General features: G+C 44.2%; 1 long non-coding RNA gene across 3 annotated transcripts; it reads right to left on the bottom strand.

Annotated features, from left to right (window-relative positions):
• Positions 1-228: 228 nt before the first annotated feature.
• Positions 229-10801, bottom strand: LOC123384463. Of its 3 annotated transcripts, none has more exons than XR_006595572.1 (5): positions 10510-10801; positions 6755-6903; positions 4951-5387; positions 4074-4181; positions 229-286 (listed from the first exon to the last, which is right to left on the bottom strand). It is a non-coding gene; the product is annotated as an uncharacterized LOC123384463 (long non-coding RNA). The 3 variants fall into 3 exon arrangements; XR_006595573.1 differs by having other exon boundaries at positions 4074-5217; positions 5305-5387; XR_006595571.1 differs by having other exon boundaries at positions 4074-5387.
• Positions 10802-11407: the final 606 nt, after the last annotated feature.

The raw sequence follows: 11407 nt of genomic DNA, 5'->3' as shown, positions 1-11407 counted from the left end.
TCCTATGTGTCAGTCATTCTGCTGGATATTACCTGATCTTGAATTCTTTTAATTTTTTTTAAGTGTTTATTTTTGAGAGAGGGAGGGAGGGAGGGAGGGAGGAACACAGCATGGGGGGTGGGAAGAGAGAGAGGGAGACACAGTCTGAAGCAGGGTCCAGTCTCTGAGCTGTCAGCACAGAGTCCAACGTGGAGCTCGAACCCATGAACCCGTGGGATCATGACCTGAGCCGAAGTCAGAAGCTCAACTGATTGAGCCACCAGGTGCCCCTACATGATCTTGAATTCTTAAAACAGATACAAAAGAGAGGTGTTATTAGTCTCCCATTATACTGTGGAAACTGAGGCTCCAAGAGATTTGTGGAAAGGGTAGAGGTTACCCACAAAGAAGTGGGAGAGCCAGGATTGTAACTCAGGTCCACCTAGTGCAAAGTCCTGTCCTCTCCACTACACCCCACAGGCTCCTGGCTACTCTTTGCAGATTTCTGAGGGCACGAGAGTGGAATCTGCCCAGAGAAAGCAGCTCCTGGCAGAAGAGGTGACCACAGAATGCTTGGTACTAAACACAATGCTGTCAGTACCAGTGCTCAACCCAGTGATGTGTGTTTAGGCTGGCTGTGGTGTGTGTAGAAACCTGCACCTTCAGAGTTCCCAGCTGTGGAGGGTGACAGAACTCAGAAAAGGACAGAATTTGTCTGGGGAAGACTCCTCTCACACCCAGGTCCCTCTCCCTTCTTGAACTTGAGGGATGCAGCAAGCCTTCTGTATCCCATCTGACTGCTTGTTAAGGCATCAAGGCAAGGCAAGGATCTCATTGGGCCCTGGGGATTGGGCCTCTGTCCCTTGGCTTCCAGAAAGCCCAGTCTTCTGGCAACATGGCTTACTTGGAAGCTGTTAACTTTGCCCTAGTTCATTTTATTGCATTCATATTTATCCTTTTTGTGGTGCTTTCAGACGGTGGGTGTGGTGGCTGATGAGTTGAAACCTGTCTTAACTATCCACTGAAGCTGGTTATTACCTGCTTAATGACAACAGCTTGCAAAACAGTTTCCATGGCCCTCAGCACAGCCAGGCCTGCGTTGTCGTACATCTGCTGCTGAACAGGGTTTGCCATTTGGAAATGCAAGCACTTGGCTTCTTCGGCACGCTGTGGCCTGACACAATCATTCTAGTGTTCCATGTCCTCTAAATGTCATTGTTGAGTAATCAGTATTGATTTTTGGTAGCTCTTTCAGAGGCCAGGCTGTCACTAACCCCTCTGGGGGGCATCCTAGCCTTTGATACCTGGAGGGTAACTGCTTGTTTTATTGATGGATTGCCAGGACCAAACTTCCCAGGTCTATCATTAGCTCTTCAGAGGAGTTTTTGTAAACAACATCCAGAATCCTTGTGAAATTTCCATATTGTGTAATCCTCATCAATACTGTATATGTGAGACATTTCTTCTTCTTCTTTGTGGTAATCCCTACCTTGATGCTTAGTTATTTAGGTAAGGATGCACAATAAGGCAGAAATTTAGAGCCATTTCTTATACATGGTATTATTCTATTTTTTTAACTTTCCATAGCCTTCTCAGGAAATGATGCATTCCAATAGCATATTTTTTCTAGCATCTAAAATTTACCTCTTGAAGTAAAAAAAATTAAAAGATTCTTAACTTTCATAGTATAGTCCTGTCTTTTTTTTTTAAATTATATATATTTTTTGCTTTAACATCTATTTATTTTTGAAAGACAGAGACAGAGTGCGAGGAGGGTGTGGGGCAGAGAGAGAAGGAGACACAGAATCCAAACCAGGCTCCAGTCTCTGAGCACAAAGCCTGATGTGGGGCTCGAAACCATGAACTGTGAGATCATGACCTGAGCTGACTTCGGACACTTAACCGACTGAGCCACCCAGGTGCCCCTTCAATTTTTTTTTTTAATGTTTATTTATTTGGAGAGAGGGAGAGAGTTGGGGAGAGGCAGAGAGAGAGAGAGGGATAGAGAGAATCTCAAGCAAGTTCCAAGCTGTCAGCACAGAGCCTGACACAGGGCTTGAATCCACAAACTAGGAGATCATGACCTGAGCTGAAATAAAGAATCAGACGCTTAACTGACTGAGCACCCAGGAGCCCCTAGTCCTGGTTTTTTAAATATTACAGATTTCAGGGAACGCAGTTTTTATTTTAATGTTGTAGGGCAATCAATATCAGGGATTATATAGTAATGCTGTAACTCAGTGATACTCTCTCAAGATGCTGAGATTCATGGGATTGGCCTTTTGTCCCCCAAATAGTTATATTGCTATGTGTTTTTATTTATCTGAACTTTTAGCACTCTCCACTTTCTTTTCTCCCTACTGGCCTACGTCCCACTGCCTCCAATCCACAAGCTTATTTCTTAGAGTAGGATGAGGACTTGAAAATAGCTTCTATTTCCTGGACACATTCAGCACATGGATTTTGTGACAGCAGCCCTGTGGCTCAGAGGTCCTTTTTCATTTACTCCAGAATTCACAGCTCTGCCGTAGATGGTGGAGGGTGCAGGAAGTCAGAGCCTCCAGTACTCCAGGGTGTTTACTGGCATTGGCATTGAGCAGAGCTGCCCCTTTGGAAAATGCATGTCAGCCTGTATGAGGACATTACAGGCTATGGATCCAGCACGTGTATGATAAGACTAGTGTCCTTTATCTCCGGTCCTCCCTTTAACAGGGAGGATTTCTATTTTAGCAAATAGTGGATGCTTAGTGGAACGACCTAGGCTTTCCTTCATCAGTCTCCAGAGGGAAATGTGACCCGTTTTGCCTTATGTTCCACTCCTTGGATGGGCAGGACATGCCAACACAAAACCAAAGCAGAGAACCAGCCACCCAACTTCTGAGCACTTCCGAGGATCCTTTGGTAAACTTCATAACATGTGTAATTTCTTCTTAAATGCCCATCTTCCCCATTAGACTGTGAGCTCGAGCTCCAACAAATAGGAGGACTGTGTCTCTTCTGCCTGTAGCCCCAGCCCCTGCAAAATGTTAGACATATAGTGGGCACTCAGGGAGTAGTCATTGGGCTGGCTTAAGTGTGTGAGGGCCCCTCATCAACTCTGTCATCTGAACAGCCTTGTAAGAATATTCACCAGACAGAGGTATATTTCAGATGAGGTGTTTGAGCTTGAGGAAAGGTTCTCCCCTGCAGGGCTGATTGGAAGTCTGTGCCATCTTCCTGGTTTTTGGCCTGGGATTGCAGTCCCACCGCGAAGTGGCTACCCTTTGCTCAGCTATGAAGGCTGGAAACCCACTGTGTGACTTTGCATGTGCCAAAAACAAGTCTATATTCCAGGTAGGGAGGCAATGGCAGCCCCGTGGGTGGAGTACGTTAGGCGCTCGTAAGCCTTGTGGGATTCGGAGAGGACAGAGAGATGGATGGAGGCTGAGGTAAGACTAGGACTCCCATGGTTGAGTCTTTGATATTTGGGTGACTCAGTCTCTTACCTCTGCCTGTCTTTGTGGGACCGTTACTTTACAGTATTCCGTATTGCTTGCTTGTTTAAACTGCCACTTCTCCATCCTGGGCCTCTCTGGAGAGACAGCTGTAGGCTGGATGTAATAGGTATGGGGCATCTTCCCACCTTGATTTCTTCCTTCCTGGTCTCATTTTGCCATGTCATTGTTTGCCTCTTCCAGCTCCAATATTCCACTTTTCTTCACGTGCCCTTTCCTGCTGTCCCACCTCTCAGGTTTCCAGTCTTCCTTTCCCCACACGCTGCTGCTCATCTGAACACATACTGCCTAAGCGGGAGTCTGTTCACATCTCCTTTCCCATGCTTTTGCCTACAAACTAAGTATCTCCATGACCCATCACTTCTGGGCTAGACTTTGCATTTTCCAAGATGAGAGTGAATTTTCCAGTACATTTATCTGCGTGTTAAACATTTACCTTCTATAATCAACAGTGACACGCTCCCTAGAAAAGTAACATAATGAAGATTCACCTTCCCAGGAACTTAGAACACTCTGTTGGCATTTATCTTTTCCTGCGAATCTCTTAAGACTTTCTGATAAAAAAAAGATAAAAGAATTTGGGACGTAAGTTAAACTTACATTCCTATCCATCCTGACCTTGGACATCCATTCACGGTTGGTGGGAATAAGACATTGCGTGGTATCAGTCAATGTCCTCTCGTCTAGCTTTGGGAATGCTTTGCTCACCTGCAGACACAGACGTAAATGGAGAGCATCAGATTCCCTTGGGAGGTGGGAGGAGTCTCAAGGGAATTGTTAACACTGATGAAGAGAGAAGTTTCCCCTTCTGTGATTAGAGGCAGGAGTAAAAACTTTGAGAGAGTCCACATGGTGAGCAATGAAGCCAAAAGGAGCAGGGCCCTGGTCTCCTGCTGCTAGCAGCAGTGAGCTCTGTGGATCTGTCTTCCACCAGTGGTAGCAGTGAAGAGCTACAGAGGAGAACTATCAGCCCCTCAGGCCAGGGACTCAAGGGACATGTTTGGGGATGATGGGGACTCCACAGGCAATTGAACTTGCAGGAAAAACTCTGGTGGAGAATTAAGATTCAAAGGCATTACAGTTGTTCTTTATTTGTCTCCCCCAGACTTGATGGGTGCACAACAGAAAGATTAGGTAAAGAACAAACTATGGCCCTTGTCCTCTGAGAGGATCACATTGTGATGGGATGGTTAGAGAAATGGACACATATGTACATGATATGGGGGAGTGAACAGAGTTGGGGTGACGGGTAAGGAGAGAAAGTGTTGAATGTGAGCTGGGTGTGGGATTGCCCAACCTTAGTGAATCCAAATGGGAAGAGTGTTGTGGCCTCCATGGAAATCAATTAAAGTGACTGGTGTTTGTTTCTCTCTGTGGCATAAATGCTGTCAATAATGCCGATGAAGAGATGAACACTAAACCTTCTTCATTCATTCTGACCAGATAAGATCATTAGTTTCCGAGAACATTTTCTTACTTGTTTATACTGAAACTTCTCCACCCTGATGTTCTCTGGCCAGCACAGGGGTAAATATTAATGGAGCCAGGAAATTAAGCTTAGCTGGGTTCAAGTAAAACCAACTATCCAAGGGGGGTTGGTGCCATGACCACTGCTCAGGACATTCTTATTCCATAAAGCTGGTTTCAGCATATGAGGTACAGAATTCCTGGAGATCAGTGATGGCAGGGATCATATGGATAACCAGGCACAGCTTCGCTCCTCTCCCAATGAGAAATCTGAGATCTGGAGAAGATAAAATCTTGCTCAAATTCAGAGTTGCAGAACCAGAAAAAGAATCCATGTCCTTCAATTGCTAGGTCAATGTGTTACCTCTTCTGCAGTATAGCCTCAAAGTACAATGTTCTCCACCTGGACTGGACTAAAGCACTTGACTCTAGAAGCCTCTTGGTGAACTAGAAAATAAAGCCATGCATTAAGCTCTAATCGTTAATAATGCTTTGGTGTGGATGGTGATAACTTTCTCTTAAATCAACCAGGCCAATAAGCTAGGATTTAAGACTAACTTGCTCCCCATCCTACTACTGGTAAAAAAACAAAAACAAAAACAAAAAACTTCCCCCTTCTTTCCTCCTCCTGCTCTGCCCTAAAGCATGTGCCCATATTGGTCAGGGCAGGAGGATATTGATTATTATGGATTATCGATTATTATTGATTAGCCTAGAAGAATGCCATGTTGACTTTCTTGTTTGGGCCATGTCATGATTCTCTGTAGAGGAGGCAAAGCTTTGGGCTCTTCCTGTGTTTTTCTAGCTGCCATTTCTGTGATGGCAGTGCAACTGAAGATGTCTTAGTAAATCTCACAAAAACGCATTCCCTCTTCACTCCTAGGAGATGAGGAGCAGAGGAGGAAAAACTATGAAACATTCCTTCTGTCAGCTAATGGGGTCATTGATGACCAGCATGATAAATGCCTTTAGAAAAACTGACACTAAAAAAAAAAAATAGGCATTTTATGTGTTTAAAAACTCCATTCTAGAGTTTTGTAAGTGACATCCTTTATCTGGAAATTTAAAAAAATGTTGAGGTTCCATTGCTCTTCTGTGAGGAACATGGGTCATGTGCCTTCCTGCCACTGGGTGAAAATGAGAAGTTTGGATCAGCTTTCACCACTGAACATACACCCACTGCCTGAGCTAAGTCTTTGCTTTTCCTTTCCTTCCATGTCTTATCACAGAATTATGGGCTCTTCAAACTGGTCAATTAAAGACCATAAACATACATCTCTGATCACCTCCCTTTCCTACCCAAAACAGTGCTGAGTGACTATAGAGTGGTCCCTGGACCAACAGCTTCAGCATCATCTGGGGGCTTGTTAGAAATCAAATTCTTGGACCCCACCCAGACCCACTGATTCAGAAACTCTGCAGCAGGGGTGCCACAAACCCTGTAGTGATTTGGACCAGCACATTTGACCAGCACTGGACTCCAGCATGGAGTACTCTTGAGAGCTTGCCATCAAGGGACTTCACAGCATAGCCCCCAAGCCACCTGTTCAGCCTCCCGGTGCTTCCCTGTGCACACTCTGTGCTCTGGTTATGCTGAAGAGGTGCTTCATTTTCATGCCTTACTGCCTTTGCTCAAATGCCTCCTCTACCTGGAATGCCCTCCCCACTCTCCCCCGTATCTGCCCAATTCTCCACCTAAAAGTTTTGCCTGCTGTAAATGCTGGCAGACATGTTTCTGATGATGGATATTTTAGTTTTAGAAGCAGAGATGGGGATCTCCAGTTACTCCCATGTCCATTGATCACTCTAATCACCTCAGCAGCACTGAAGGGCTGCTCCAGGTGACCGCTGGCAAACATCCTCTAATCAGCACATAGGTTAACAAACATTTGTACATTGCTTTCCTTCCAGGAGCCTCCAAAGGCAAGTGTTGTGACAGAAGAGGGGGTGACTCAGTCCACACCTGTTGGGAAAGCAGGATATAAAATCCAGTAGCACTGATGTGAGCAATGAACAATAATGGCAACCTATTTTTAAATGGCATGAGCCTTGATAATTATCACTTGCAGTATCTAGCCTCCCAAGCTGAATGCATCCTCAGGATGTGAAACTCATTCTAATAATTTAGGCACTGGAAAACAGTGGAAGGCTTGTAGAAAATATATACTGTGAGCACAAGATATTCTGAGCAATGTGTTTACTTCTGTCTGGTTCCCTGTGCTAAAATGACTGCCTTCATTATGAAAACCACAAACAAATTTTTAAATAATAGTCCTCAGGTCTCAGCGACTCTCCACAGGGCATTGATCACGATGGTCTACCATCACAGTCCCTGCCATCTTTGAGGTATCATTCGGGTCTGTAGCCATTTGTATTTGTGGGACAACCAGGCAACCTCTTAGTGCAGATGGATGATAATGAGTAACATGTCTTGCTTTCTCTGCAGGCTGTTGGGAAGATTAACTGGATCATAGACCCCCCTCTAAATGACAACGTTTAGTGTAAATGTCAGTTAATATTATTTTGACCACCTGGATGCCTACTCCAAAGTCAGAGACCTTCAGTTTCTCTTGACAAATGGAGAAATCATTCTTCTTACAGCATGAATATTGACTAGTCCTGGATTGTGCCCGTAGGTGACTGGGGCTTGGTTGAAAATAAGCACTAGCTTTTAGTGAGATTTTGGAATTAGGATGTGGAAGGAGTTAGATGAAGCAGATTTGGTTCAAAGCACTGATTTTCCCGGTGGTCCTCAGACTAGTTTCTGTTCACAGAATTGTGGGCTCTTTGAATTGGAGGGGGGGCTGTGGTGGTGAGCTAGTCTAATCTTTGACACTTTTCACAACTCCAGGCCACAGCATTCAGGACAGATTTCATTTAGCTCTTGCTGGGACATCTGCAGAGTTGGGTGGGCTCATCATCTCAACAGCTCATTGCGTTGTTAGACATTTGCAGTTGTTGGAACATTATTTCAGCTTTTGAGCCAAAATCTGCTTCCATTTTACTTCCTACTATTGGTTTTCATTCTCAACTCTGGCAGAACACACAGAAGGCTGCTCTTCTCAATAAGCAGGGCTTCCTGAAAAAAATAACGCACAGCTAGCATGCTTCTGTCAGAGCTTCTCTTCTCTGAACTAAACATCCCCTGGTCTTGTAACTGTCCTTTGTGGATGTCGTTTTCAGAGCCACCTCACAATCTTGGTTTTCTCCTTTGGGCAAGGAGCATGAGTGTTTATAATATGATCGCTGGAGTAAGAATAAACTGGCAGGGAACAGCTAGATCTTCCATAGTCTTACAGTAAAGCAAACTATGCCCTGAATAGTGCCCCTGCTCCCTGCACCCTCACTGCAGCACACAATTGTAAGAATTCAGAGAGGAACCCGATGGTAACTGACTCTCCAAGGAACCACCCCGGTGACATCGGGTTGTGGGAGCAGGTTGATAACTGTCATGTGGAGTGAATTCACTTGGTATATACTTCCTACTGATCATCTCTTTGTCCAAAGTGATAGGATTCTTCCTAGTAATTGTATAGAAATGTCTAAGCAGCAGACAGTGTGGAAGTTGGATGCAGTGATAAAGTGCGCACGCAAACAGGCAGATCTAATTTCAAACATGGCCCTGCCAGTTCAGCAGTTTGCTTTACATCTCTGAGTCTCTGTTTTCTCTTGTATCAAATGAAAATCATTCCTGCCTCACAAAGTTGATGTGAGGACTAAATGCAATGATGTTTTCAAAACAGTAGGTGCCTATGAGTGCCCTCTGATGTTCTTAGCACAGGGACTTTTTGTTGGGGTTTGGCCCTCCTTCCTCTAAAGCAGTCCAGGTCAATGTGTTTGACACGTTCTGGTGGTAATGAGAGCCCTGAGGAATCTAAGTCAAGGAGTGGCAAGATTCTTTTCGTAAAGGGCCATGTGTAACTTCTTTACATTTAAATAGCCACATGTCTGGTGACTACTTAATTGAACATAATAACCTTGGAGCATGTGGCAAATAAAGTTAAGCCCAGTCTATGGATTGAGTGAAAGACTACCGGTAGCAGGATGTGTTTCAAGTTTTGCAGTAGGAGAATGACAAGAAGAAAACTGTGGAGAAAACTAAGATGACCAGTCGCTCACACCCTTGTGTAGGGTAGTCAGGAGTTTCAGCTTTGCGGGTCATACGGTCATGGTCACAACTACTCAGCTCTGCTGTTGTAGTGTGAAAGTAGTCCTAGAAAATGCATAAATGAATGCATGTGGCTGTGTCACAGCAAAGCTTTATGTATTTACAAAAACAAGCAGCAGGCAGGCCATAGTTAGTCAATCCCTAGTCTAAAGACTTCTCCCTTCTCTTCTCCCTCCTTTCCCCTCTTCTCCCTCCCCTCCCCTCTTCTCCCCTCCCTTCCTTGTCCTTGTCCCTCCTTATTTTGTCTGTTTCTTTCTTTCTTGTGGTAAGAACACTTCACATGAGATCTACTCACTAACACATTTTGAAGGGCATTATATGCAGAGTTGTTAACTATTATCACAATGTTGTACAGCACATCTCTAGAACTTACTCATCTTGCATAACTGAAACGTTATACCCATTGAGCAGCAATTACCTGTTTCACCTCCTTCCAGTCCCTGGCAACTACCATTTTACTCTTTGCTTCTATGAGTTTGGCTATTTTAGGTAACTCATATAAGTAGAACCATGAAGTATTTGCCTTTTTGTGGCTGGTTTATTTCACTTAGCATCATGTCCTCAAGGTTGGTCCATGTTGTTTCATGTGGCAGGATTTCCTTCTTTTTTTAAAAGCTGAAAAATTCTCCATTGTCTGTGTATACCACATTTTCTTTATCCAGTCATCCACTGTTGCACATTTAGATTATTTTTACAACTTGGCTATAGTGAATAAGCTGAAGTGAATGTGGGAATGCAAATACCTCTTTGAGATCCTGATTTTCATGCTTTTGGATAAATAGAAGTGGGATTTCTGGATCACAAGGTGGTTCAGTTTTCAGTTTTTGAGGAACATTCACACTGTTTTCTGTAGCAGCTACTTTCACTGGACAAGAATTTCAATGTCTCCACATCCTTGAAATGTTTGTTCTTTGTTTTTTGATGTTAGCCATTCTAACAACCATAAGGTGGTTAGAGCCTCATTTCCTGATCTCAGCCCTGGGGACCTGCTTCTATTGCATTTATCTTTCCAGAAGCATCTCTCTCTTACCTGAGGGGTTCTAGGATCCTCTCTGGGGTCACTGGGCATATAGCCGCAAAACCTGTCTGAAGATTTGCTTCAAATTGTTGTAGCTCCTGGAGAGGTAGGGACCTCCATCCACTATTCTGTAGAGTGCACAAAACCTTTAGAGCAGGGACGTCTGGGTGGCTCATTTGGTTGAGTGTCAGACTGTTGGTTTCGGCTCAGGTCATGATCTCCTGGTTTGTGTGTCTGAACCCCACATTGGGCTCTGCACTGACAGCCTGGAGCCTGCTTGGGATTCTCTCTTTCTCCCTGTCTGCTCCTCTCCTGCTCATGCTCTCCCTCCCTCTCTCTCTCAAAAAAAAAAAAAAAAAAAAGATTAAAAAAAACTCACAAACCTTTAGAGCAGACCCACGGGAGATTTCATTATCACTGGGAGCAAATACCTAGGTTTCGTGTTTCCATGTAAATCATTTGTTACATGTGCAGAGTGCCCTTGTGGAGGCCTCTGTGACACCCCATCCTCATACTTCATAGAAATACTTGTATGATGAGATGTCCCTCTCTATGAAGTCAGGACAATGTTAGAATTGCTGTTTGTGGCTATAGCCCTAGCATCTAGCAAAGTGACCAACACAGGGTACCCACTCCACAAATACCTACTCCAGTTCAGCCTCTAATCCACAGAATTTTTTCAGACAACATTGTTAGACTTTGTCATTCTAACACTGTGGAGGAAAGTTCATGGACTCCAGGCCTGAAAAATAACAAGTGTATCATAGGCGTGGTCTTAACCAAAGACCTATAATATTAGGCCTCAAAAGTTTTCTTGGCAACTATCACTGACACAACTTCTCTTTACACAATTGCCAGACGTTTCTTGTAGGGAGTTAACATTAATAACTCAAGGAATGGTTCCTTTGAAATTTAGAAAGGGTGATTCATTCAATATTTTCTTCCTTTCCTTTCTTAGACAAAGTACTTTTAGAATTTTTGAATCTGGTATGCCCTTTTCTGATCTTTAAATTGAATTTTGTTAACTAAGTTTTGGAAGGCTTTTCCTTTTGTATATTCTAACCACAGCGGAAGAAAGCTAAGTGCTGCTGAATCCTGTGTTCACAAACCAGCCATGGAAGTGCAGGCATCTGAGCAGTCCCAGAGTGGACAGAGCTGGCTGACCTCCACAAGACAGGCTTCAAAGTGCTGGGTGGGCAGGCTGCTGCCTTGTTCACACCCCCAGGGGGATCCAAACCTCTGGGTTATCCATAGGTTTCTCTGTAGGGGTCAGTGAGGTGG

Source organism: Felis catus, chromosome A3, assembly GCF_018350175.1.
Source record: "Felis catus isolate Fca126 chromosome A3, F.catus_Fca126_mat1.0, whole genome shotgun sequence".
NCBI classification, from domain to species: domain Eukaryota; kingdom Metazoa; phylum Chordata; class Mammalia; order Carnivora; family Felidae; genus Felis; species Felis catus.
This window is presented reverse-complemented; position numbering and strand designations above follow the sequence as displayed.